Source organism: Oncorhynchus clarkii, chromosome 6 (assembly GCF_045791955.1).
Source record: "Oncorhynchus clarkii lewisi isolate Uvic-CL-2024 chromosome 6, UVic_Ocla_1.0, whole genome shotgun sequence".
Lineage (NCBI taxonomy): Eukaryota > Metazoa > Chordata > Actinopteri > Salmoniformes > Salmonidae > Oncorhynchus > Oncorhynchus clarkii.
The window spans coordinates 76,242,012-76,269,133 of NC_092152.1; the positions used below are offsets into that span (position 1 = coordinate 76,242,012).

The following is a 27,122-nucleotide window of genomic DNA, read 5'->3' on the forward strand; positions in this document are numbered from 1 at the left end:
GAGTCAGAGGGATAGAAACATGTCTAAAGCACGGAGACAACTAGAGTCAGAGGGATAGAAACATGTCTAAAGCAGGGAGACAGCTAGAGTCAGAGGGAGAGAAACATGTCTAAAGCTGGGAGACAACTAGAGTCAGAGGGATATAAACATGTCTAAAGCAGGGAGACAGCTAGAGTCAGAGGGATAGAAACATGTCTAAAGCAGGGAGACAGCTAGAGTCAGAGGGGGAGAAACATGTCTAAAGCAGGGAGACAGCTAGAGTCAGAGGGGGAGAAACATGTCTAAAGCAGGGAGACAGCTAGAGTCAGAGGGATAGAAACATGTCTAAAGCAGGGAGCCAACTAGAGTACGAGGGGGATATAAACATGTCTAAAGCAGGGAGACAGCTAGAGTCAGAGGGGGAGAAACATGTCTAAAGCAGGGAGACAGCTAGAGTCAGAGGGGGAGAAACATGTCTAAAGCAGGGAGACAGCTAGAGTCAGAGGGGGAGAAACATGTCTAAAGCAGGGAGACAGCTAGAGTCGGAGGGATATAAACATGTCTAAAGCAGGGAGACAGCTAGAGTCAGAGGGGGAGAAACATGTCTAAAGCAGGGAGACAGCTAGAGTCAGAGGGGGAGAAACATGTCTAAAGCAGGGAGACAGCTAGAGTCAGAGGGGGAGAAACATGTCTAAAGCAGGGAGACAGCTAGAGTCAGAGGGATAGAAACATGTCTAAAGCAGGGAGACAGCTAGAGTCAGAGGGGGAGAAACATGTCTAAAGCAGGGAGACAGCTAGAGTCAGAGGGGGAGAAACATGTCTAAAGCAGGGAGACAGCTAGAGTCAGAGGGGGAGAAACATGTCTAAAGCAGGGAGACAGCTAGAGTCAGAGGGATAGAAACATGTCTAAAGCAGGGAGACAACTAGAGTCAGAGGGGGAGAAACATGTCTAAAGCAGGGAGACAGCTAGAGTCAGAGGGATATAAACATGTCTAAAGCAGGGAGACAGCTAGAGTCAGAGGGATATAAACATGTCTAAAGCAGGGAGACAGCTAGAGTCAGAGGGGGAGAAACATGTCTAAAGCAGGGAGACAGCTAGAGTCAGAGGGATAGAAACATGTCTAAAGCAGGGAGACAGCTATAGTCAGAGGGATAGAAACATGTCTAAAGCAGGGAGACAGCTAGAGTCAGAGGGGGAGAAACATGTCTAAAGCAGGGAGACAGCTAGAGTCAGAGGGAGAGAAGTATGTCTAAAGCAGGGAGACAGCTAGAGTCAGAGGGAGAGAAACATGTCTAAAGCAGGGAGACAGCTAGAGTCAGAGGGGGAGAAACATGTCTAAAGCAGGGAGCCAACTAGAGTCAGGGGGATATAAAGATGTCTAAAGCAGGGAGACAGCTAGAGTCAGAGGGAGAGAAACATGTCTAAAGCAGGGAGTCAGCTAGAGTCAGAGGGGGAGAAACATGTCTAAAGCAGGGAGACAGCTAGAGTCAGAGGGAGAGAAGTATGTCTAAAGCAGGGAGACAGCTAGAGTCAGAGGGGGAGAAACATGTCTAAAGCAGGGAGACAGCTAGAGTCAGAGGGGGAGAAACATGTCTAAAGCAGGGAGCCAACTAGAGTCAGGGGGATATAAACATGTCTAAAGCAGGGAAACAGCTAGAGTCAGAGGGATAGAAACATGTCTAAAGCAGGGAGACAGCTAGAGTCAGAGGGGGAGAAACATGTCTAAAGCAGGGAGACAGCTAAAGTCAGAGGGGGATATAAACATGTCTAAAGCACAGAGACAGCTAGAGTCAGAGGGATATAAACATGTCTAAAGCAGGGAGACAGCTAGAGTCAGAGGGGGAGAAACATGTCTAAAGCAGGGAGACAGCTAGAGTCAGAGGGGGAGAAACATGTCTAAAGCAGGGAGACAGCTAGAGTCAGAGGGAGAGAAGTATGTCTAAAGCAGGGAGACAGCTAGAGTCAGAGGGAGAGAAACATGTCTAAAGCAGGGAGACAGCTAGAGTCAGAGGGATAGAAACATGTCTAAAGCAGGGAGACAGCTAGAGTTGGAGGGATATAAACATGTCTAAAGCAGGGAGACAGCTAGAGTCAGAGGGAGAGAAACATGTCTAAAGCAGGGAGACAGCTAGAGTCAGAGGGATAGAAACATGTCTAAAGCAGGGAGACAGCTAGAGTCAGAGGGATATAACCATGTCTAAAGCAGGGAGACAGCTAGAGTCAGAGGGATAGAAACATGTCTAAAGCAGGGAGACAGCTAGAGTCAGAGGGATATAAACATGTCTAAAGCACAGAGACAGCTAGAGTCAGAGGGGGAGAAACATGTCTAAAGCAGAGAGACAGCTAGAGTCAGAGGGGGATATAAACATGTCTAAAGCACAGAGACAGCTAGAGTCAGAGGGGGAGAAACATGTCTAAAGCAGGGAGACACCTAGAGTCAGAGGGATATAAACATGTCTAAAGCAGGGAGACAGCTAGAGTCAGAGAGGGAGAAACACGTCAGGGAGACAGCTAGAGTCAGAGGGGGAGAAACATGTCTAAAACAGGGAGACAGCTAGAGTCAGAGGTGGAGAAACATGTCTAAAACAGGGAGACAACTAGAGTCAGAGGGAGAGAAATATGTCTAAAGCAGGGAGCCAACTAGAGTCAGAGGGATAGAAACATGTCTAAAGCAGGGAGACAGTTAGAGTCAGAGGGAGAGAAACATGTCTAAAGCAGGGAGACAACTAGAGTCAGAGGTATAGAAACATGTCTAAAGCAGGGAGACAGCTAGAGTCAGAGGGATAGAAACATGTCTAAAGCACGGAGACAACTAGAGTCAGAGGGATAGAAACATGTCTAAAGCAGGGAGACAGCTAGAGTCAGAGGGAGAGAAACATGTCTAAAGCTGGGAGACAACTAGAGTCAGAGGGATATAAACATGTCTAAAGCAGGGAGACAGCTAGAGTCAGAGGGATAGAAACATGTCTAAAGCAGGGAGACAGCTAGAGTCAGAGGGGGAGAAACATGTCTAAAGCAGGGAGACAGCTAGAGTCAGAGGGGGAGAAACATGTCTAAAGCAGGGAGACAGCTAGAGTCAGAGGGATAGAAACATGTCTAAAGCAGGGAGCCAACTAGAGTACGAGGGGGATATAAACATGTCTAAAGCAGGGAGACAGCTAGAGTCAGAGGGGGAGAAACATGTCTAAAGCAGGGAGACAGCTAGAGTCAGAGGGGGAGAAACATGTCTAAAGCAGGGAGACAGCTAGAGTCAGAGGGGGAGAAACATGTCTAAAGCAGGGAGACAGCTAGAGTCGGAGGGATATAAACATGTCTAAAGCAGGGAGACAGCTAGAGTCAGAGGGGGAGAAACATGTCTAAAGCAGGGAGACAGCTAGAGTCAGAGGGGGAGAAACATGTCTAAAGCAGGGAGACAGCTAGAGTCAGAGGGGGAGAAACATGTCTAAAGCAGGGAGACAGCTAGAGTCAGAGGGATAGAAACATGTCTAAAGCAGGGAGACAGCTAGAGTCAGAGGGGGAGAAACATGTCTAAAGCAGGGAGACAGCTAGAGTCAGAGGGGGAGAAACATGTCTAAAGCAGGGAGACAGCTAGAGTCAGAGGGGGAGAAACATGTCTAAAGCAGGGAGACAGCTAGAGTCAGAGGGATAGAAACATGTCTAAAGCAGGGAGACAGCTAGAGTCAGAGGGGGAGAAACATGTCTAAAGCAGGGAGACAGCTAGAGTCAGAGGGATATAAACATGTCTAAAGCAGGGAGACAGCTAGAGTCAGAGGGATATAAACATGTCTAAAGCAGGGAGACAGCTAGAGTCAGAGGGGGAGAAACATGTCTAAAGCAGGGAGACAGCTAGAGTCAGAGGGATAGAAACATGTCTAAAGCAGGGAGACAGCTAGAGTCAGAGGGATAGAAACATGTCTAAAGCAGGGAGACAGCTAGAGTCAGAGGGGGAGAAACATGTCTAAAGCAGGGAGACAGCTAGAGTCAGAGGGAGAGAAGTATGTCTAAAGCAGGGAGACAGCTAGAGTCAGAGGGAGAGAAACATGTCTAAAGCAGGGAGACAGCTAGAGTCAGAGGGGGAGAAACATGTCTAAAGCAGGGAGCCAACTAGAGTCAGGGGGATATAAAGATGTCTAAAGCAGGGAGACAGCTAGAGTCAGAGGGAGAGAAACATGTCTAAAGCAGGGAGTCAGCTAGAGTCAGAGGGGGAGAAACATGTCTAAAGCAGGGAGACAGCTAGAGTCAGAGGGAGAGAAGTATGTCTAAAGCAGGGAGACAGCTAGAGTCAGAGGGGGAGAAACATGTCTAAAGCAGGGAGACAACTAGAGTCAGAGGGGGAGAAACATGTCTAAAGCAGGGAGCCAACTAGAGTCAGGGGGATATAAACATGTCTAAAGCAGGGAAACAGCTAGAGTCAGAGGGATAGAAACATGTCTAAAGCAGGGAGACAGCTAGAGTCAGAGGGGGAGAAACATGTCTAAAGCAGGGAGACAGCTAAAGTCAGAGGGGGATATAAACATGTCTAAAGCACAGAGACAGCTAGAGTCAGAGGGATATAAACATGTCTAAAGCAGGGAGACAGCTAGAGTCAGAGGGGGAGAAACATGTCTAAAGCAGGGAGACAGCTAGAGTCAGAGGGGGAGAAACATGTCTAAAGCAGGGAGACAGCTAGAGTCAGAGGGAGAGAAGTATGTCTAAAGCAGGGAGACAGCTAGAGTCAGAGGGAGAGAAACATGTCTAAAGCAGGGAGACAGCTAGAGTCAGAGGGATAGAAACATGTCTAAAGCAGGGAGACAGCTAGAGTTGGAGGGATATAAACATGTCTAAAGCAGGGAGACAGCTAGAGTCAGAGGGAGAGAAACATGTCTAAAGCAGGGAGACAGCTAGAGTCAGAGGGATAGAAACATGTCTAAAGCAGGGAGACAGCTAGAGTCAGAGGGATATAACCATGTCTAAAGCAGGGAGACAGCTAGAGTCAGAGGGATAGAAACATGTCTAAAGCAGGGAGACAGCTAGAGTCAGAGGGATATAAACATGTCTAAAGCACAGAGACAGCTAGAGTCAGAGGGGGAGAAACATGTCTAAAGCAGAGAGACAGCTAGAGTCAGAGGGGGATATAAACATGTCTAAAGCACAGAGACAGCTAGAGTCAGAGGGGGAGAAACATGTCTAAAGCAGGGAGACACCTAGAGTCAGAGGGATATAAACATGTCTAAAGCAGGGAGACAGCTAGAGTCAGAGAGGGAGAAACACGTCAGGGAGACAGCTAGAGTCAGAGGGGGAGAAACATGTCTAAAACAGGGAGACAGCTAGAGTCAGAGGTGGAGAAACATGTCTAAAACAGGGAGACAACTAGAGTCAGAGGGAGAGAAATATGTCTAAAGCAGGGAGCCAACTAGAGTCAGAGGGATAGAAACATGTCTAAAGCAGGGAGACAGTTAGAGTCAGAGGGAGAGAAACATGTCTAAAGCAGGGAGACAGCTAGAGTCAGAGGGGGAGACATGTCTAAAGCAGGGAGACAGCTAGAGTCAGAGGGGGAGAAACATGTCTAAAGCACGGAGACAGCTAGAGTCAGAAGGGAGACATGTCTAAAGCAGGGAGACAGCTAGAGTCAGAGGGATATAAACATGTCTAAAGCAGGGAGCCAACTAGAGTCAGAGGGATAGAAACATGTCTAAAGCTGGGAGACAGCTAGAGTCAGAGGGGGAGAAACATGTCTAAAACAGGGAGACAACTAGAGTCAGAGGGGGAGAAACATGTCTAAAGCAGGGAGACAACTAGAGTCAGAGGGATATAAAAATGTCTAAAGCAGGGAGCCAACTAGAGTCAGAGGGATAAAAACATGTCTAAAGCAGGGAGACAGCTAGAGTCAGAGGGATATAAAAAATGTCTAAAGCAGGGAGCCAACTAGAGTCAGAGGGAGAGAAACATGTCTAAAGCAGGGAGACAGCTAGAGTCAGAGGGATAGAAACATGTCTAAAGCAGGGAGCCAACTAGAGTCAGAGGGATAGAAACATGTCTAAAGCTGGGAGGCAGCTAGAGTCAGAGGGAGAGAAACATGTCTAAAGCAGGGAGACAGCTAGAGTCAGAGGGATAGAAACATGTCTAAAGCTGGGAGACAGCTAGAGTCAGAGGGATAGAAACATGTCTAAAGCAGGGAGCCAACTAGAGTCAGAGGGATAGAAACATGTCTAAAGCTGGGAGACAGCTAGAGTCAGAGGGATAGAAACATGTCTAAAGCAGGGAGACAACTAGAGTCAGAGGGGGAGAAACATGTCTAAAGCAGGGAGACAGCTAGAGTCAGAGGCGAAGAAACATGTCTAGCAGGGAGACAGCTAGAGTCAGAGGGGGAGAAACATGTCTAAAGCAGGGAGACAGCTAGAGTCAGAGGCGAAGAAACATGTCTAGCAGGGAGACAGCTAGAGTCAGAGGGGGAGAAACATGTCTAGCAGGGAGACAGCTAGAGTCAGAGGGGGAGAAACATGTCTAAAGCAGGGAGACAGCTAGGGTCAGAGGGGGAGAAACATGTCTAAAGCAGGGAGACAGCTAGAGTCAGAGGGAGAGAAACATGTCTAAATCAGGGAGACAGCTAGAGTCAGAGGGGGAGAAACATGTCTAAAGCAGGGAGACAGCTAGAGTCAGAGGGAGAGAAACATGTCTAAAGCAGGGAGTCAGCTAGAGTCAGAGGGAGAGAAACATGTCTAAAGCAGGGAGACAGCTAGAGTCAGAGGGGGAGAAACATGTCTAAAGCAGGGAGACAGCTAGAGTCAGAGGGGGAGAAACATGTCTAAAGCAGGGAGACAGCTAGTGTCAGAGCGATAGAAACATGTCTAAAGCAGGGAGACAACTAGAGTCAGAGGGAGAGAAACATGTCTAAAGCAGGGAGACAACTAGATTCAGAGGGGGAGAAACATGTCTAAAGCAGGGAGACAACTAGAGTCAGAGGGAGAGAAACATGTCTAAAGCAGGGAGACAACTAGATTCAGAGGGGGAGAAACATGTCTAAAGCAGGGAGACAACTAGAGTCAGAGGGAGAGAAACATGTCTAAAGCAGGGAGACAACTAGAGTCAGAGGGGGAGAAACATGTCTAAAGCAGGGAGACAGCTAGAGTCAGAGCGATAGAAACATGTCTAAAGCAGGGAGACAACTAGAGTCAGAGGGATATAAAAATGTCTAAAGCAGGGAGCCAACTAGAGTCAGAGGGATAAAAACATGTCTAAAGCAGGGAGACAGCTAGAGTCAGAGGGATATAAAAAATGTCTAAAGCAGGGAGCCAACTAGAGTCAGAGGGAGAGAAACATGTCTAAAGCAGGGAGACAGCTAGAGTCAGAGGGATAGAAACATGTCTAAAGCAGGGAGCCAACTAGAGTTAGAGGGATAGAAACATGTCTAAAGCTGGGAGGCAGCTAGAGTCAGAGGGAGAGAAACATGTCTAAAGCAGGGAGACAGCTAGAGTCAGAGGGATAGAAACATGTCTAAAGCTGGGAGACAGCTAGAGTCAGAGGGATAGAAACATGTCTAAAGCAGGGAGCCAACTAGAGTCAGAGGGATAGAAACATGTCTAAAGCTGGGAGACAGCTAGAGTCAGAGGGATAGAAACATGTCTAAAGCAGGGAGACAACTAGAGTCAGAGGGGGAGAAACATGTCTAAAGCAGGGAGACAGCTAGAGTCAGAGGCGAAGAAACATGTCTAGCAGGGAGACAGCTAGAGTCAGAGGGGTAGAAACATGTCTAAAGCAGGGAGACAGCTAGAGTCAGAGGCGAACAAACATGTCTAGCAGGGAGACAGCTAGAGTCAGAGGGGGAGAAACATGTCTAGCAGGGAGACAGCTAGAGTCAGAGGGGGAGAAACATGTCTAAAGCAGGGAGACAGCTAGGGTCAGAGGGGGAGAAACATGTCTAAAGCAGGGAGACAGCTAGAGTCAGAGGGAGAGAAACATGTCTAAATCAGGGAGACAGCTAGAGTCAGAGGGGGAGAAACATGTCTAAAGCAGGGAGACAGCTAGAGTCAGAGGGAGAGAAACATGTCTAAAGCAGGGAGACAGCTAGAGTCAGAGGGAGAGAAACATGTCTAAAGCAGGGAGACAGCTAGAGTCAGAGGGGGAGAAACATGTCTAAAGCAGGGAGACAGCTAGAGTCAGAGGGGGAGAAACATGTCTAAAGCAGGGAGACAGCTAGAGTCAGAGCGATAGAAACATGTCTAAAGCAGGGAGACAGCTAGAGTCAGAGGGGGAGAAACATGTCTAAAGCAGGGAGACAGCTAGTGTCAGAGCGATAGAAACATGTCTAAAGCAGGGAGACAACTAGAGTCAGAGGGAGAGAAACATGTCTAAAGCAGGGAGACAACTAGATTCAGAGGGGGAGAAACATGTCTAAAGCAGGGAGACAGCTAGAGTCAGAGGCGAAGAAACATGTCTAGCAGGGAGACAGCTAGAGTCAGAGGGGTAGAAACATGTCTAAAGCAGGGAGACAGCTAGAGTCAGAGGCGAACAAACATGTCTAGCAGGGAGACAGCTAGAGTCAGAGGGGGAGAAACATGTCTAGCAGGGAGACAGCTAGAGTCAGAGGGGGAGAAACATGTCTAAAGCAGGGAGACAGCTAGGGTCAGAGGGGGAGAAACATGTCTAAAGCAGGGAGACAGCTAGAGTCAGAGGGAGAGAAACATGTCTAAATCAGGGAGACAGCTAGAGTCAGAGGGAGAGAAACATGTCTAAAGCAGGGAGTCAGCTAGAGTCAGAGGGGGAGAAACATGTCTAAAGCAGGGAGACAGCTAGAGTCAGAGGGAGAGAAGTATGTCTAAAGCAGGGAGACAGCTAGAGTCAGAGGGGGAGAAACATGTCTAAAGCAGGGAGACAGCTAGAGTCAGAGGGGGAGAAACATGTCTAAAGCAGGGAGCCAACTAGAGTCAGGGGGATATAAACATGTCTAAAGCAGGGAAACAGCTAGAGTCAGAGGGATAGAAACATGTCTAAAGCAGGGAGACAGCTAGAGTCAGAGGGGGAGAAACATGTCTAAAGCAGGGAGACAGCTAAAGTCAGAGGGGGATATAAACATGTCTAAAGCACAGAGACAGCTAGAGTCAGAGGGATATAAACATGTCTAAAGCAGGGAGACAGCTAGAGTCAGAGGGGGAGAAACATGTCTAAAGCAGGGAGACAGCTAGAGTCAGAGGGGGAGAAACATGTCTAAAGCAGGGAGACAGCTAGAGTCAGAGGGAGAGAAGTATGTCTAAAGCAGGGAGACAGCTAGAGTCAGAGGGAGAGAAACATGTCTAAAGCAGGGAGACAGCTAGAGTCAGAGGGATAGAAACATGTCTAAAGCAGGGAGACAGCTAGAGTTGGAGGGATATAAACATGTCTAAAGCAGGGAGACAGCTAGAGTCAGAGGGAGAGAAACATGTCTAAAGCAGGGAGACAGCTAGAGTCAGAGGGATAGAAACATGTCTAAAGCAGGGAGACAGCTAGAGTCAGAGGGATATAACCATGTCTAAAGCAGGGAGACAGCTAGAGTCAGAGGGATAGAAACATGTCTAAAGCAGGGAGACAGCTAGAGTCAGAGGGATATAAACATGTCTAAAGCACAGAGACAGCTAGAGTCAGAGGGGGAGAAACATGTCTAAAGCAGAGAGACAGCTAGAGTCAGAGGGGGATATAAACATGTCTAAAGCACAGAGACAGCTAGAGTCAGAGGGGGAGAAACATGTCTAAAGCAGGGAGACACCTAGAGTCAGAGGGATATAAACATGTCTAAAGCAGGGAGACAGCTAGAGTCAGAGAGGGAGAAACACGTCAGGGAGACAGCTAGAGTCAGAGGGGGAGAAACATGTCTAAAACAGGGAGACAGCTAGAGTCAGAGGTGGAGAAACATGTCTAAAACAGGGAGACAACTAGAGTCAGAGGGAGAGAAATATGTCTAAAGCAGGGAGCCAACTAGAGTCAGAGGGATAGAAACATGTCTAAAGCAGGGAGACAGTTAGAGTCAGAGGGAGAGAAACATGTCTAAAGCAGGGAGACAACTAGAGTCAGAGGTATAGAAACATGTCTAAAGCAGGGAGACAGCTAGAGTCAGAGGGATAGAAACATGTCTAAAGCACGGAGACAACTAGAGTCAGAGGGATAGAAACATGTCTAAAGCAGGGAGACAGCTAGAGTCAGAGGGAGAGAAACATGTCTAAAGCTGGGAGACAACTAGAGTCAGAGGGATATAAACATGTCTAAAGCAGGGAGACAGCTAGAGTCAGAGGGATAGAAACATGTCTAAAGCAGGGAGACAGCTAGAGTCAGAGGGGGAGAAACATGTCTAAAGCAGGGAGACAGCTAGAGTCAGAGGGGGAGAAACATGTCTAAAGCAGGGAGACAGCTAGAGTCAGAGGGATAGAAACATGTCTAAAGCAGGGAGCCAACTAGAGTACGAGGGGGATATAAACATGTCTAAAGCAGGGAGACAGCTAGAGTCAGAGGGGGAGAAACATGTCTAAAGCAGGGAGACAGCTAGAGTCAGAGGGGGAGAAACATGTCTAAAGCAGGGAGACAGCTAGAGTCAGAGGGGGAGAAACATGTCTAAAGCAGGGAGACAGCTAGAGTCGGAGGGATATAAACATGTCTAAAGCAGGGAGACAGCTAGAGTCAGAGGGGGAGAAACATGTCTAAAGCAGGGAGACAGCTAGAGTCAGAGGGGGAGAAACATGTCTAAAGCAGGGAGACAGCTAGAGTCAGAGGGGGAGAAACATGTCTAAAGCAGGGAGACAGCTAGAGTCAGAGGGATAGAAACATGTCTAAAGCAGGGAGACAGCTAGAGTCAGAGGGGGAGAAACATGTCTAAAGCAGGGAGACAGCTAGAGTCAGAGGGGGAGAAACATGTCTAAAGCAGGGAGACAGCTAGAGTCAGAGGGGGAGAAACATGTCTAAAGCAGGGAGACAGCTAGAGTCAGAGGGATAGAAACATGTCTAAAGCAGGGAGACAGCTAGAGTCAGAGGGGGAGAAACATGTCTAAAGCAGGGAGACAGCTAGAGTCAGAGGGATATAAACATGTCTAAAGCAGGGAGACAGCTAGAGTCAGAGGGATATAAACATGTCTAAAGCAGGGAGACAGCTAGAGTCAGAGGGGGAGAAACATGTCTAAAGCAGGGAGACAGCTAGAGTCAGAGGGATAGAAACATGTCTAAAGCAGGGAGACAGCTAGAGTCAGAGGGATAGAAACATGTCTAAAGCAGGGAGACAGCTAGAGTCAGAGGGAGAGAAACATGTCTAAAGCAGGGAGACAGCTAGAGTCAGAGGGAGAGAAGTATGTCTAAAGCAGGGAGACAGCTAGAGTCAGAGGGAGAGAAACATGTCTAAAGCAGGGAGACAGCTAGAGTCAGAGGGGGAGAAACATGTCTAAAGCAGGGAGCCAACTAGAGTCAGGGGGATATAAAGATGTCTAAAGCAGGGAGACAGCTAGAGTCAGAGGGAGAGAAACATGTCTAAAGCAGGGAGTCAGCTAGAGTCAGAGGGGGAGAAACATGTCTAAAGCAGGGAGACAGCTAGAGTCAGAGGGAGAGAAGTATGTCTAAAGCAGGGAGACAGCTAGAGTCAGAGGGGGAGAAACATGTCTAAAGCAGGGAGACAACTAGAGTCAGAGGGGGAGAAACATGTCTAAAGCAGGGAGCCAACTAGAGTCAGGGGGATATAAACATGTCTAAAGCAGGGAAACAGCTAGAGTCAGAGGGATAGAAACATGTCTAAAGCAGGGAGACAGCTAGAGTCAGAGGGGGAGAAACATGTCTAAAGCAGGGAGACAGCTAAAGTCAGAGGGGGATATAAACATGTCTAAAGCACAGAGACAGCTAGAGTCAGAGGGATATAAACATGTCTAAAGCAGGGAGACAGCTAGAGTCAGAGGGGGAGAAACATGTCTAAAGCAGGGAGACAGCTAGAGTCAGAGGGGGAGAAACATGTCTAAAGCAGGGAGACAGCTAGAGTCAGAGGGAGAGAAGTATGTCTAAAGCAGGGAGACAGCTAGAGTCAGAGGGAGAGAAACATGTCTAAAGCAGGGAGACAGCTAGAGTCAGAGGGATAGAAACATGTCTAAAGCAGGGAGACAGCTAGAGTTGGAGGGATATAAACATGTCTAAAGCAGGGAGACAGCTAGAGTCAGAGGGAGAGAAACATGTCTAAAGCAGGGAGACAGCTAGAGTCAGAGGGATAGAAACATGTCTAAAGCAGGGAGACAGCTAGAGTCAGAGGGATATAACCATGTCTAAAGCAGGGAGACAGCTAGAGTCAGAGGGATAGAAACATGTCTAAAGCAGGGAGACAGCTAGAGTCAGAGGGATATAAACATGTCTAAAGCACAGAGACAGCTAGAGTCAGAGGGGGAGAAACATGTCTAAAGCAGAGAGACAGCTAGAGTCAGAGGGGGATATAAACATGTCTAAAGCACAGAGACAGCTAGAGTCAGAGGGGGAGAAACATGTCTAAAGCAGGGAGACACCTAGAGTCAGAGGGATATAAACATGTCTAAAGCAGGGAGACAGCTAGAGTCAGAGAGGGAGAAACACGTCAGGGAGACAGCTAGAGTCAGAGGGGGAGAAACATGTCTAAAACAGGGAGACAGCTAGAGTCAGAGGTGGAGAAACATGTCTAAAACAGGGAGACAACTAGAGTCAGAGGGAGAGAAATATGTCTAAAGCAGGGAGCCAACTAGAGTCAGAGGGATAGAAACATGTCTAAAGCAGGGAGACAGTTAGAGTCAGAGGGAGAGAAACATGTCTAAAGCAGGGAGACAGCTAGAGTCAGAGGGGGAGACATGTCTAAAGCAGGGAGACAGCTAGAGTCAGAGGGGGAGAAACATGTCTAAAGCACGGAGACAGCTAGAGTCAGAAGGGAGACATGTCTAAAGCAGGGAGACAGCTAGAGTCAGAGGGATATAAACATGTCTAAAGCAGGGAGCCAACTAGAGTCAGAGGGATAGAAACATGTCTAAAGCTGGGAGACAGCTAGAGTCAGAGGGGGAGAAACATGTCTAAAACAGGGAGACAACTAGAGTCAGAGGGGGAGAAACATGTCTAAAGCAGGGAGACAACTAGAGTCAGAGGGATATAAAAATGTCTAAAGCAGGGAGCCAACTAGAGTCAGAGGGATAAAAACATGTCTAAAGCAGGGAGACAGCTAGAGTCAGAGGGATATAAAAAATGTCTAAAGCAGGGAGCCAACTAGAGTCAGAGGGAGAGAAACATGTCTAAAGCAGGGAGACAGCTAGAGTCAGAGGGATAGAAACATGTCTAAAGCAGGGAGCCAACTAGAGTCAGAGGGATAGAAACATGTCTAAAGCTGGGAGGCAGCTAGAGTCAGAGGGAGAGAAACATGTCTAAAGCAGGGAGACAGCTAGAGTCAGAGGGATAGAAACATGTCTAAAGCTGGGAGACAGCTAGAGTCAGAGGGATAGAAACATGTCTAAAGCAGGGAGCCAACTAGAGTCAGAGGGATAGAAACATGTCTAAAGCTGGGAGACAGCTAGAGTCAGAGGGATAGAAACATGTCTAAAGCAGGGAGACAACTAGAGTCAGAGGGGGAGAAACATGTCTAAAGCAGGGAGACAGCTAGAGTCAGAGGCGAAGAAACATGTCTAGCAGGGAGACAGCTAGAGTCAGAGGGGGAGAAACATGTCTAAAGCAGGGAGACAGCTAGAGTCAGAGGCGAAGAAACATGTCTAGCAGGGAGACAGCTAGAGTCAGAGGGGGAGAAACATGTCTAGCAGGGAGACAGCTAGAGTCAGAGGGGGAGAAACATGTCTAAAGCAGGGAGACAGCTAGGGTCAGAGGGGGAGAAACATGTCTAAAGCAGGGAGACAGCTAGAGTCAGAGGGAGAGAAACATGTCTAAATCAGGGAGACAGCTAGAGTCAGAGGGGGAGAAACATGTCTAAAGCAGGGAGACAGCTAGAGTCAGAGGGAGAGAAACATGTCTAAAGCAGGGAGTCAGCTAGAGTCAGAGGGAGAGAAACATGTCTAAAGCAGGGAGACAGCTAGAGTCAGAGGGGGAGAAACATGTCTAAAGCAGGGAGACAGCTAGAGTCAGAGGGGGAGAAACATGTCTAAAGCAGGGAGACAGCTAGTGTCAGAGCGATAGAAACATGTCTAAAGCAGGGAGACAACTAGAGTCAGAGGGAGAGAAACATGTCTAAAGCAGGGAGACAACTAGATTCAGAGGGGGAGAAACATGTCTAAAGCAGGGAGACAACTAGAGTCAGAGGGAGAGAAACATGTCTAAAGCAGGGAGACAACTAGATTCAGAGGGGGAGAAACATGTCTAAAGCAGGGAGACAACTAGAGTCAGAGGGAGAGAAACATGTCTAAAGCAGGGAGACAACTAGAGTCAGAGGGGGAGAAACATGTCTAAAGCAGGGAGACAGCTAGAGTCAGAGCGATAGAAACATGTCTAAAGCAGGGAGACAACTAGAGTCAGAGGGATATAAAAATGTCTAAAGCAGGGAGCCAACTAGAGTCAGAGGGATAAAAACATGTCTAAAGCAGGGAGACAGCTAGAGTCAGAGGGATATAAAAAATGTCTAAAGCAGGGAGCCAACTAGAGTCAGAGGGAGAGAAACATGTCTAAAGCAGGGAGACAGCTAGAGTCAGAGGGATAGAAACATGTCTAAAGCAGGGAGCCAACTAGAGTTAGAGGGATAGAAACATGTCTAAAGCTGGGAGGCAGCTAGAGTCAGAGGGAGAGAAACATGTCTAAAGCAGGGAGACAGCTAGAGTCAGAGGGATAGAAACATGTCTAAAGCTGGGAGACAGCTAGAGTCAGAGGGATAGAAACATGTCTAAAGCAGGGAGCCAACTAGAGTCAGAGGGATAGAAACATGTCTAAAGCTGGGAGACAGCTAGAGTCAGAGGGATAGAAACATGTCTAAAGCAGGGAGACAACTAGAGTCAGAGGGGGAGAAACATGTCTAAAGCAGGGAGACAGCTAGAGTCAGAGGCGAAGAAACATGTCTAGCAGGGAGACAGCTAGAGTCAGAGGGGTAGAAACATGTCTAAAGCAGGGAGACAGCTAGAGTCAGAGGCGAACAAACATGTCTAGCAGGGAGACAGCTAGAGTCAGAGGGGGAGAAACATGTCTAGCAGGGAGACAGCTAGAGTCAGAGGGGGAGAAACATGTCTAAAGCAGGGAGACAGCTAGGGTCAGAGGGGGAGAAACATGTCTAAAGCAGGGAGACAGCTAGAGTCAGAGGGAGAGAAACATGTCTAAATCAGGGAGACAGCTAGAGTCAGAGGGGGAGAAACATGTCTAAAGCAGGGAGACAGCTAGAGTCAGAGGGAGAGAAACATGTCTAAAGCAGGGAGACAGCTAGAGTCAGAGGGAGAGAAACATGTCTAAAGCAGGGAGACAGCTAGAGTCAGAGGGGGAGAAACATGTCTAAAGCAGGGAGACAGCTAGAGTCAGAGGGGGAGAAACATGTCTAAAGCAGGGAGACAGCTAGAGTCAGAGCGATAGAAACATGTCTAAAGCAGGGAGACAGCTAGAGTCAGAGGGGGAGAAACATGTCTAAAGCAGGGAGACAGCTAGTGTCAGAGCGATAGAAACATGTCTAAAGCAGGGAGACAACTAGAGTCAGAGGGAGAGAAACATGTCTAAAGCAGGGAGACAACTAGATTCAGAGGGGGAGAAACATGTCTAAAGCAGGGAGACAGCTAGAGTCAGAGGCGAAGAAACATGTCTAGCAGGGAGACAGCTAGAGTCAGAGGGGTAGAAACATGTCTAAAGCAGGGAGACAGCTAGAGTCAGAGGCGAACAAACATGTCTAGCAGGGAGACAGCTAGAGTCAGAGGGGGAGAAACATGTCTAGCAGGGAGACAGCTAGAGTCAGAGGGGGAGAAACATGTCTAAAGCAGGGAGACAGCTAGGGTCAGAGGGGGAGAAACATGTCTAAAGCAGGGAGACAGCTAGAGTCAGAGGGAGAGAAACATGTCTAAATCAGGGAGACAGCTAGAGTCAGAGGGGGAGAAACATGTCTAAAGCAGGGAGACAGCTAGAGTCAGAGGGAGAGAAACATGTCTAAAGCAGGGAGACAGCTAGAGTCAGAGGGAGAGAAACATGTCTAAAGCAGGGAGACAGCTAGAGTCAGAGGGGGAGAAACATGTCTAAAGCAGGGAGACAGCTAGAGTCAGAGGGGGAGAAACATGTCTAAAGCAGGGAGACAGCTAGAGTCAGAGCGATAGAAACATGTCTAAAGCAGGGAGACAGCTAGAGTCAGAGGGGGAGAAACATGTCTAAAGCAGGGAGACAGCTAGTGTCAGAGCGATAGAAACATGTCTAAAGCAGGGAGACAACTAGAGTCAGAGGGAGAGAAACATGTCTAAAGCAGGGAGACAACTAGATTCAGAGGGGGAGAAACATGTCTAAAGCAGGGAGACAACTAGAGTCAGAGGGAGAGAAACATGTCTAAAGCAGGGAGACAACTAGAGTCAGAGGGGGAGAAACATGTCTAAAGCAGGGAGACAGCTAGAGTCAGAGCGATAGAAACATGTCTAAAGCAGGGAGACAGCTAGAGTCAGAGGGAGAGAAACATGTCTAAAGCAGGGAGACAGCTAGAGTCAGAGGGGGAGACATGTCTAAAGCAGGGAGACAGCTAGAGTCAGAGGGTGAGACATGTCTAAAGCAGGGAGCCAGCTAGAGTCAGAGGGAGAGAAACATGTCTAAAGCAGGGAGACAGCTAGAGTCAAAGGGAGAGAAACATGTCTAAACCAGGGAGCCAACTAATCAGAGTGAGAAAAACATGTCTAAAGCAGGGAGCCAACTAGAGTCAGAAGGGAGAAACATGTCTAAAGCAGGGAGACAGCTAGAGTCAGAGGGGGAGAAACATGTCTAAAGCAGGGAGACAGCTAGAGTCAGAGGGATATAAACATGTCTAAAGCAGGGAGACAGCTAGAGTCAGAGGGGGAGAAACATGTCTAAAGCAGGGAGACAGCTAGAGTCAGAGGGAGAGAAATATGTCTAAAGCAGGGAGCCAACTAGAGTCAGAGGGATAGAAAAATGTCTAAAGCAGGGAGCCAACTAGAGTCAGGGGGATATAAACATGTCTAAAGCTGGGAGACAGCTAGAGTCAGAGGGAGAGAAACATGTCTAAAGCAGGGAGACAGCTAGTCGGAGGGGGAGAAACATGTCTAAAGCAGGGAGACAGCTAGAGTCAGGGGGAGAGAAACATATCTAAAGAGGGAGACAGCTAGAGTCAGAGGGGGAGACACATGTCTAAAGCAGGGAGACAGCTAGAGTCAGAGGGAGAGAAATATGTCTAAAGCAGGGAGACAGCTAGAGTCAGAGGGATAGAAACATGTCTAAAGCAGGGAGACAGCTAGAGTCAGAGGGATAGAAACATGTCTAAAGCAGGGAGACAGCTAGAGTCAGAGGGGGAGAAACATGTCTAAAGCAGGGAGACAGCTAGAGGGAGACAACTCAAGGTCCTAAACGATATCATAACCGCCATCGATAAGAAACAATACTGTGCAGCCGTATTCATCGACCTGGTTAAGGCTTTTGACTCTGTCAATCACCACTTCCTTATCGGCAGACTCAACAGCCTTGGTTTCTCAAATGATTGACTCACCTGGTTCACCAACTACTTCTCCGATAGAGTTCAGTGTGTCAAATCGGAGGGCCTGTTGTCCGGGCCTCTGGCAGTCTCTATGGGGGTGCCACAGGGTTCAATTCTTGGGCCGACTCTCTTCTCTGTATACATCAATGATGTCGCTCTTGCTGCTGGTGAGTATCTGATCCACCTCTACGCAGATGACACCATTCTGTATACCTCTGGCCCTTCTTTGGACACTGTGTTAACTACCCTCCAGACGAGATTCAATGCGATACAACTCTCCTTCCGTGACCTCCAACTGCTCTTAAATACAAGTAAAATGAAATATATGCTCTTCAACCGATCGCTGCCCACACCTGCCCGCCCGTCCAGCATCACTACTCTGGACGGTTATGACTTAGAAAATGTGGACAACTACAAAAACCTAGGTGTCTGGTTAGACTGTAAACTCTCCTTCCAGACTCTCATCAAACATCTCCAATCCAAAATTTTATCTTGAATCTATTTCGCAACAAAGAATCCTTCACTCATGCTGCCAAACATACCCTCGTAAAACTGACCATCCTACCGATCCTCGACTTCGGCAATGTCATTTACAAAATAGCCTCCAACACTCTACTCAACAAATTGGATGCAGTCTATCACAGTGCCATCCATTTTTGTCACCAAAGCCCCATATACTACCCACCACTGCGACCTGTATGCTCTCGTTGGCTGGCCCTCGTTTCATACTCGTCGCCAAACCCACTGGCTCTCAGCTCACTGGTCACCATAGCAGAACCCACCCGTAGCACGCGCTCCAGCAGGTATATCTCACTGGTCACCCCCAAAGCCAATTCTTGATTTGGCCGCCTCTCCTTCCAGTTCTCTGCTGCCAATGACTGGAACGAACTGCAAAAATCTCTGAAGGTGAAGACTCTTACCTCCCTCACTAACTTTAAGCACCAGCTGTCAGAGCAGCTCACAGATCACTGCACCTGTACATAGCTCATCTGTAAATAGCCTATCCAATCTACCTCATCCCCATACTGTATTTATTTATTTATCTTGCTCCTTTGCACCCCAGTATCTCTACTTGCACATTCATCTTCTGCACACCCTGCCATTCCAGTGTTTAATTGCTATATTGTAATTGCTTCGCCACCATGGCCTATTTATTGCTTTACCTCCCTTATCTTACCTCCTTTGCACATGCTGAATATAGATTTTTCAACGGTATTATTGATTGTATGTTTGCTTATTCCATGTGTAACTTCTGTGTTGTTTTATGTGTTGTAACTGCTTTGCTTTATCTTGGCCAGGTCGCAGTTGCAAATGAGAACTTGTTCTCAACTAGCCTACCTAGTTAATTAAAGGTGAAATATATATATATATTTTTTTAAACTAACACTCTCAGTAAACAACGAGTGTGCTTAAAAAAACAAGGCAGAAAAACTTGGCACAGCACAGCGACGATGGGCTAAAAGCATTTCTAGTTTACAAACATTCTCATTACTCAGTGAATGAGAAATCATTTGGAGGTATGGGGAAAGGGCCAAATCAGGTTAGGGCTAATATGGGGTCAATGCTTCCTGGAACTGACAAAAGCAATATGTTAGGGGCAGAGGGGTAGAAAGTGTCTGCAGTACTTTTGGAGAGAGTATTTGGTTAGGAGGAGTATTTGGTTGGGGAGAGTATTTGGTTGGGGGGAGTATTTGGTTGGGGCAGTATTTGGTTGGGGAGGAGTATTTGGCTGGGGAGGAGTATTTGGGTGGGGAAGACTATTTGGTTGGGGATGAGTATTTGGTTGGGGGAGTATTTGGTTGGGGGGAGTATTTGGTTGGGGGAGTATTTGGTTCAGAGGAGTATTTGGTTGGGGTAGTATTTGGTTGGGGGGGGATTATTTGGATGAGGAAGAATTTGGTTGGGGAGTATTTGGATGGGGGAGAATTTGGTTGCGGGGAGAATTTGGTTGGGGGGAGTATTTGGTTGGGGGAGTATTTGGTTGGGGGAGTATTTGGTTGGGGGAGTATTTGGTTGGATATTTAATTAAAAATATTTGATTTGAGTGAATGTTGAGTGAATGGCAATTCTGGTACTTTGATAAAGAGGACAACAATACAATGGTTGTTTCAAGATTTGATGTTTGATTCAAAATAAATCTGTTTTCTTATGGTCTTATGTATCATTTAAAAGGCATTTTATCCAAGGCATTAGAAAGAGAAGTCTGTGAGGGTCATGATGTATGTTTCAGATCCCCTGTGAGTGTTCACAATGTCTAGACTTGGAACACATGAGCTATTGATCTCCCAGCAGTGGACTTGTTCAATTAAGACCGATAAAGGTTGTGTGAGACTTCCAACGGAGGTATTCTGAGTTCTAACCTTTTGATAATCTAATAGCTATTTAATGGATAATCTGAGCTGCTAATAGAATAAAATGGCTCTCAATTTGTGTTGATTTTGTTTGGACTGGATTTGCACTCGCCATTTAATTATGCAATGCTTGCAACTATAAACACCTGCTTCAAACATCCAAATTCACTATCACTATTTCAAGGTAGAAAACTACAGATCATTTGTTGAGTAACAGATTAGTTTGCTATATTAATTAGAGAATGTCATCAATAATATTACGCAAAGTCAATGTATTGAAATATCTGAACATTTTGCAGTGTCCTCAAAATATGAGGATATTTCATTCCATTGACTGCGCATAATATTATTGATGGCATTCTCTAATTAATATAACAAACTGATCTGTACTCAAACTGTATAAACTTACATGACTGATTGACCTTTATTGATATAAGCTGAGACAACCCATCAGCACCATCAACACAGAAGGTATATATTTACCCAGCCTCTTGGTAGCTCAGCTTGGTTTCTGAGAATCCTAGTCTGTCATTAGGTGTTGATAGCTATGTTGAGCCCCTGTGATAGCATTGTAACTGACACCTGCTGTGTGTCCGCCCCTGGACGTTGCCATGACACTAATGACTATACTCCGGGGACCTTTGCACTGCAGCACCACAGATTGCAGGGCAGCCGTGATCAATGAAACCAATAATAAAGGCCTAATAGGAGAGGAAATGAGGGCCTAGCACATCCTCAGTCAGCTGAGGAGAGGACAGCAATACATCACACAGCAACACATCAACGTGGCCTGGTGTGAGAACCAGAGCAATGCAGCAGCAAAGGAAAAGTAAGCTCTGTGTGTGTGTGTGTGTGTGTGTGTGTGTGTGTGTGTGTGTGTGTGTGTGTGTGTGTGTGTGTGTGTGTGTGTGTGTGTGTGTGTGTGTGTGTGTGTGTGTGTGTGTGTGTGTGTGTGTGTGTGTGTGTGTGTATGTGTGTGTGTGTGTGTGTGTGTGTGTGTGTGTGTGTGTGTGTGTGCACCACATGCCCTCAAATCTCTAAAATCTCTTGAGAAAATGTCTCTTCTGTCCCTGTCCATCTCTAGGGGATACAGGAGGATCAAATCTCCATATCTAAGAACTAAGAACACCTGCAGCTCCTTCAGACGCTCAGAGATCACTGCTCATTACATAAGGAGGCAAACTGACGTTGGAAAGAAAGAGAAAGAATAGAGAGGGAAAACATGAGGGGAAGAGATAGAGAGAGAGAAATTAAGAGAGAGAAAGAGAGAAAGTAAGAGAGGGAGAAAAATAAAAAGATAAGAAAAGGACAGAAAGAGATAGAAAATGAGAGAGAGAACGAGGGGGAAAAGGAGAGAGAAAGAGAGAATGTAAGAGAGAAAGAGAGGGAGAAAAAGAGAAGAAAAAAAGAGAAAGAGGGAGAAAAGGAGAGGGAGAAAATGAGGGAAAGAAGGAGAGAGAGAAATATGTTGACTCAGTCACTGTGATCTCTCCCAGAGTGTGCAGTGGCAGTGTGCAGTGGTCTGATGGTCTTGTTCCTGTTCTTGGAGCTCTGTGGGAGCAGGGGGTTTATGTCCCCCACACAAGGCCTGACTGAAATATACAATGAGATTAGAAGTGTTGTCAGAGAAAAATCTGTCTATTCTAGAGCTCCCACTGCCTGGGTCTCTGTGTTTTTCATTCAGCCTGTCTAGAATCAACTACATTTATACTGGGATATAGTGGCTCTCAGGGGAGTATGGACCTAAAGCTCTTTGATAGAGCCGTTGTCAATACACCAATGAGTATTCAAGGTCTGTGAAGATGGTAGAATACACAAAGAACTACATTTTCTGGTAAATAAATGCAGGAAGATATGCTGTAAAAGGAACCAACTTGACTCCATTGACTTCCTATAATTACCAAGAATTGAAGGTCTATGAATCATTTGTACAGTACGGTAGAAGCACGTAAACGTTGTTCACCTAACTTTTGTTTCCCCCATAAGTTTACCCACCTTTTGCACAAAAAGGCATTGAAAGTATACGGAGAGTAACTTTATTCACCACAGACGGCGATCAGAGTTTACCCACCAATTTTCTTACCACTACATCACTGGGTCAAAAGAATGAGAGTGCGATTTTATGCTAGAAGAAAGAAAATATGATGCAACGGAAACTGACTGTATTCAAGTTTAGAGGGATTGATGAGAGATTGGAGGAAATTCAGAGATGTTGATTACATAAACACACGAGACATTAATGCAGATCAGCATTCTGGTAGAGGGTCTTTCATCTGCCCTTATTGGCCGCCTGTCACGCACTCTTAGGCTGCGTCCCAAATGGCTCACTATTCCTTATATAGTGCACTATTAAAGTTTGGAATGCAAGCTTAGAATGTTTTGTTTGTGCCTCCCTGGCGCTCTATTCTGTACTGCACATCAGCTGCAGGATAAGGATGCTGCTGTATGTCCCAGTCATTTCAGACGACTTCCTTTGGGCTGCAGAAGTAATCTTCACACAGAGCTCTGGAAAGGAATTCTTTGAAGTGCAAACGGATGGGGCTTTTCGTGTCAACTTCAAACGCAGCATCTAAGCTTTTTTTATATGCCTTTCTGTAGAGCAATCGGTATATGGGCGGATGGCTTCAGACATTTTGGGGATACTGCACAAAAGCTTTAATGACAGTGGCCCACTTCACAGTGGAATTGTTTGAGTATGAGTAGGGTTGCAAAATTCCTGAAATGTTCAATCAATTCTCTGGTTTTCCCGAAATTCTGGAAAGGCGGGTTCCTGGAATCAGGAGAGAATAAGCAGGAAATCTGTAATCCTCCAACCAGGATTTCTGGAAAACCGGGGAATTTATTGAAAGCTCCAGGAATTTTGGTAACCTAAAATGAAGTGTCATATACACTGGTACCATGCAGAGATTCAATAATAGTCAATAAAAAACACTTTCAATTTAGATGAATTGCTTAGTAAAGGCCTTTGTTGCCTGAACACGTTCTGCTCAGCATGTAAGCAGATTGAGCCACGTCATCAGAATTTACTGAATGGTAAAAGTCACTCTTCAATGAGACAAGAGCCCAGAAGCATAAAGACACACTGTGACTCTGCAGAAGTCCAAGGCTTATCTATTCCTCAAGCCACACCAGGACTTTAGACTTCATACTGGACAGTCTTGGTAAGATGTAGAGTGGGGTTTCATGGCAGTTGATGAGAGTGAGTGTGTGCAGTTTGCTGTCCACTCACTGATGTACACTAACTAAATATTGATTTATGAAGACCTGCCATACTGTACAATACATTAACAATACATTTAAAAACAGTTATTTCCAGTTTATGAAATGCTTAAGTGTACAATTTCCACTTCAAAAAGTGACCAGACTAAATAACCAAGCTTCTAAAAGGTTAAGCCTACTTCTAACACATTTAGTCTCTAATGAAAATACTTATTTGACACAGCTCATATTTGGCACTGTAGGTCAGCTCTATCCCAACGAGAAACATGTTAAAAGGCTGGTTTCTTTAATCTTTTAGATACCGCGACAGAGGGTCAGACTCAAGACACACATCAGAGGCACAGGTCAAGAACAGGACAGGACCCACTGTACTCACTCATAGAACAGGGACATAGTCCACTGTACTCACTCATAGAACAGGACAGGACCCACTGTACTCACTCATAGAACAGGACAGGACCCACTGTACTCACTCATAGAACAGGCACACAATCCACTGTACTCACTCATAGAACAGGGACATAGTCCACTGTACTCACTCATAGAACAGGGACATAGTCCACTCTACTCACTCATAGAACAGGACAGGACCCACTGTACTCACTCATAGAACAGGACCCACGGTACTCACTCATAGAACAGGACAGGACCCACTGTACTCACTCATAGAACAGGACAGGACCCACTGTACTCACTCATAGAACAGGACCCACGGTACTCACTCATAGAACAGGGACAGAACCCACTGTACTCACTCATAGAACAGGGACATAGTCCACTGTACTCACTCATAGAACAGGACAGGACCTACTGTACTCACTCATAGAACAGGGACATAGTCCACTGTACTCACTCATAGAACAGGACAGGACCCACTGTACTCACTCATAGAACAGGGACATAGTCCACTGTACTCACTCATAGAACAGGACAGGACCCACTGTACTCACTCATAGAACAGGCACACAATCCACTGTACTCACTCATAGAACAGGGACATAGTCCACTGTACTCACTCATAGAACAGGGACATAGTCCACTGTACTCACTCATAGAACAGGACAGGACCCACTGTACTCACTCATAGAACAGGACAGGACCCACTGTACTCACTCATAGAATAGGACAGGACCCACTGTACTCACTCACAGAACAGGACCCACGGTACTCACTCATAGAACAGAGACAGAACCCACTGTACTCACTCATAGAACAGGAACAGGACAGAACCCACTGTACTCACTCATAGAACAGGACAAACCCCACTGTACTCACTCATAGAACAGGAACAGGACAGAACCCACTGTACTCACTCATAGAACAAGAACAGGACAGGACCCACTGTACTCACTCATAGAACAGGACAGAACCCACTGTACTCACTCATAGAACAGGGACAGAACCCACTGTACTCACTCATAGAACAGGACAGAACACACTGTACTCACTCATAGAACAGGCACACAATCCACTGTACTCACTCATAGAACAGGGACATAGTCCACTGTACTCACTCATAGAACAGGGACATAGTCCACTCTACTCACTCATAGAACAGGACAGGACCCACTGTACTCACTCATAGAACAGGACCCACGGTACTCACTCATAGAACAGGACAGGACCCACTGTACTCACTCATAGAACAGGACAGGACCCACTGTACTCACTTATAGAACAGGACCCACGGTACTCACTCATAGAACAGGGACAGAACCCACTGTACTCACTCATAGAACAGGAACAGGACAGGACCCACTGTACTCACTCATAGAACAGGGACATAGTCCACTGTACTCACTCATAGAACAGGACAGGACCCACTGTACTCACTCATAGAACAGAGACATAGTCCACTCATAGTCCACTCACTCATAGAACAGGGACATAGTCCACTGTACTCACTCATAGAACAGGGACATAGTCCACTGTACTCACTCATAGAACAGGACAGGACCCACTGTACTCACTCATAGAACAGGCACACAATCCACTGTACTCACTCATAGAACAGGGACATAGTCCACTGTACTCACTCATAGAACAGGGACATAGTCCACTGTACTCACTCATAGAACAGGACAGGACCCACTGTACTCACTCATAGAACAGGACCCACGGTACTCACTCATAGAACAGGACAGGACTCACTGTACTCACTCATAGAACAGGACAGGACCCACTGTACTCACTCATAGAACAGGACCCACGGTACTCACTCATAGAACAGGGACATAGTCCACTGTACTCACTCATAGAACAGGAACAGGACAGAACCCACTGTACTCACTCATAGAACAGGAACAGGACAGAACCCACTGTACTCACTCATAGAACAAGAACAGGACAGGACCCACTGTACTCACTCATAGAACAGGACAGAACCCACTGTACTCACTCATAGAACAGGGACAGAACCCACTGTACTCACTCATAGAACAGGACAGAACACACTGTACTCACTCATAGAACAGGCACACAATCCACTGTACTCACTCATAGAACAGGACCCACGGTACTCACTCATAGAACAGGACAGGACTCACTGTACTCACTCATAGAACAGGACAGGACCCACTGTACTCACTCATAGAACAGGACCCACGGTACTCACTCATAGAACAGGGACATAGTCCACTGTACTCACTCATAGAACAGGAACAGGACAGAACCCACTGTACTCACTCATAGAACAGGACAGGACCCACTGTACTCACTCATAGAACAGGAACAGGACAGAACCCACTGTACTCACTCATAGAACAAGAACAGGACAGGACCCACTGTACTCACTCATAGAACAGGACAGAACCCACTGTACTCACTCATAGAACAGGGACAGAACCCACTGTACTCACTCATAGAACAGGACAGAACACACTGTACTCACTCATAGAACAGGCACACAATCCACTGTACTCACTCATAGAACAGGGACATAGTCCACTGTACTCACTCATAGAACAGGGACATAGTCCACTCTACTCACTCATAGAACAGGACAGGACCCACTGTACTCACTCATAGAACAGGACCCACGGTACTCACTCATAGAACAGGACAGGACCCACTGTACTCACTCATAGAACAGGACAGGACCCACTGTACTCACTCATAGAACAGGACCCACGGTACTCACTCATAGAACAGGGACAGAACCCACTGTACTCACTCATAGAACAGGAACAGGACAGGACCCACTGTACTCACTCATAGAACAGGGACATAGTCCACTGTACTCACTCATAGAACAGGACAGGACCCACTGTACTCACTCATAGAACAGAGACATAGTCCACTCATAGTCCACTCACTCATAGAACAGGGACATAGTCCACTGTACTCACTCATAGAACAGGGACATAGTCCACTGTACTCACTCATAGAACAGGACAGGACCCACTGTACTCACTCATAGAACAGGACCCACGGTACTCACTCATAGAACAGGACAGGACTCACTGTACTCACTCATAGAACAGGACAGGACCCACTGTACTCACTCATAGAACAGGACCCACGGTACTCACTCATAGAACAGGGACATAGTCCACTGTACTCACTCATAGAACAGGAACAGGACAGAACCCACTGTACTCACTCATAGAACAGGACAGGACCCACTGTACTCACTCATAGAACAGGGACATAGTCCACTGTACTCACTCATAGAACAGGACAGGACCCACTGTACTCACTCATAGAACAGGGACATAGTCCACTGTACTCACTCATTGAACAGGACAGGACCCACTGTACTCACTCATAGAACTGGGACATAGTCCACTGTACTCACTCATAGAACAGGACAGGACCCACTGTACTCACTCATAGAACAGGCACACAATCCACTGTACTCACTCATAGAACAGGGACATAGTCCACTGTACTCACTCATAGAACAGGGACATAGTCCACTGTACTCACTCATAGAACAGGACAGGACCCACTGTACTCACTCATAGAACAGGACAGGACCCACTGTACTCACTCATAG

At 46.7% G+C, this 27,122-nt stretch overlaps 1 protein-coding gene across 2 annotated transcripts in view; it reads right to left on the reverse strand.

The window, feature by feature from the left end:
- Positions 1-27,122, reverse strand: part of LOC139411616 (sodium-dependent noradrenaline transporter-like) — a 68,129-nt gene that overhangs the window by 32,935 nt on the left and 8,072 nt on the right. The gene's annotated exons all lie outside the window — the stretch shown is intronic.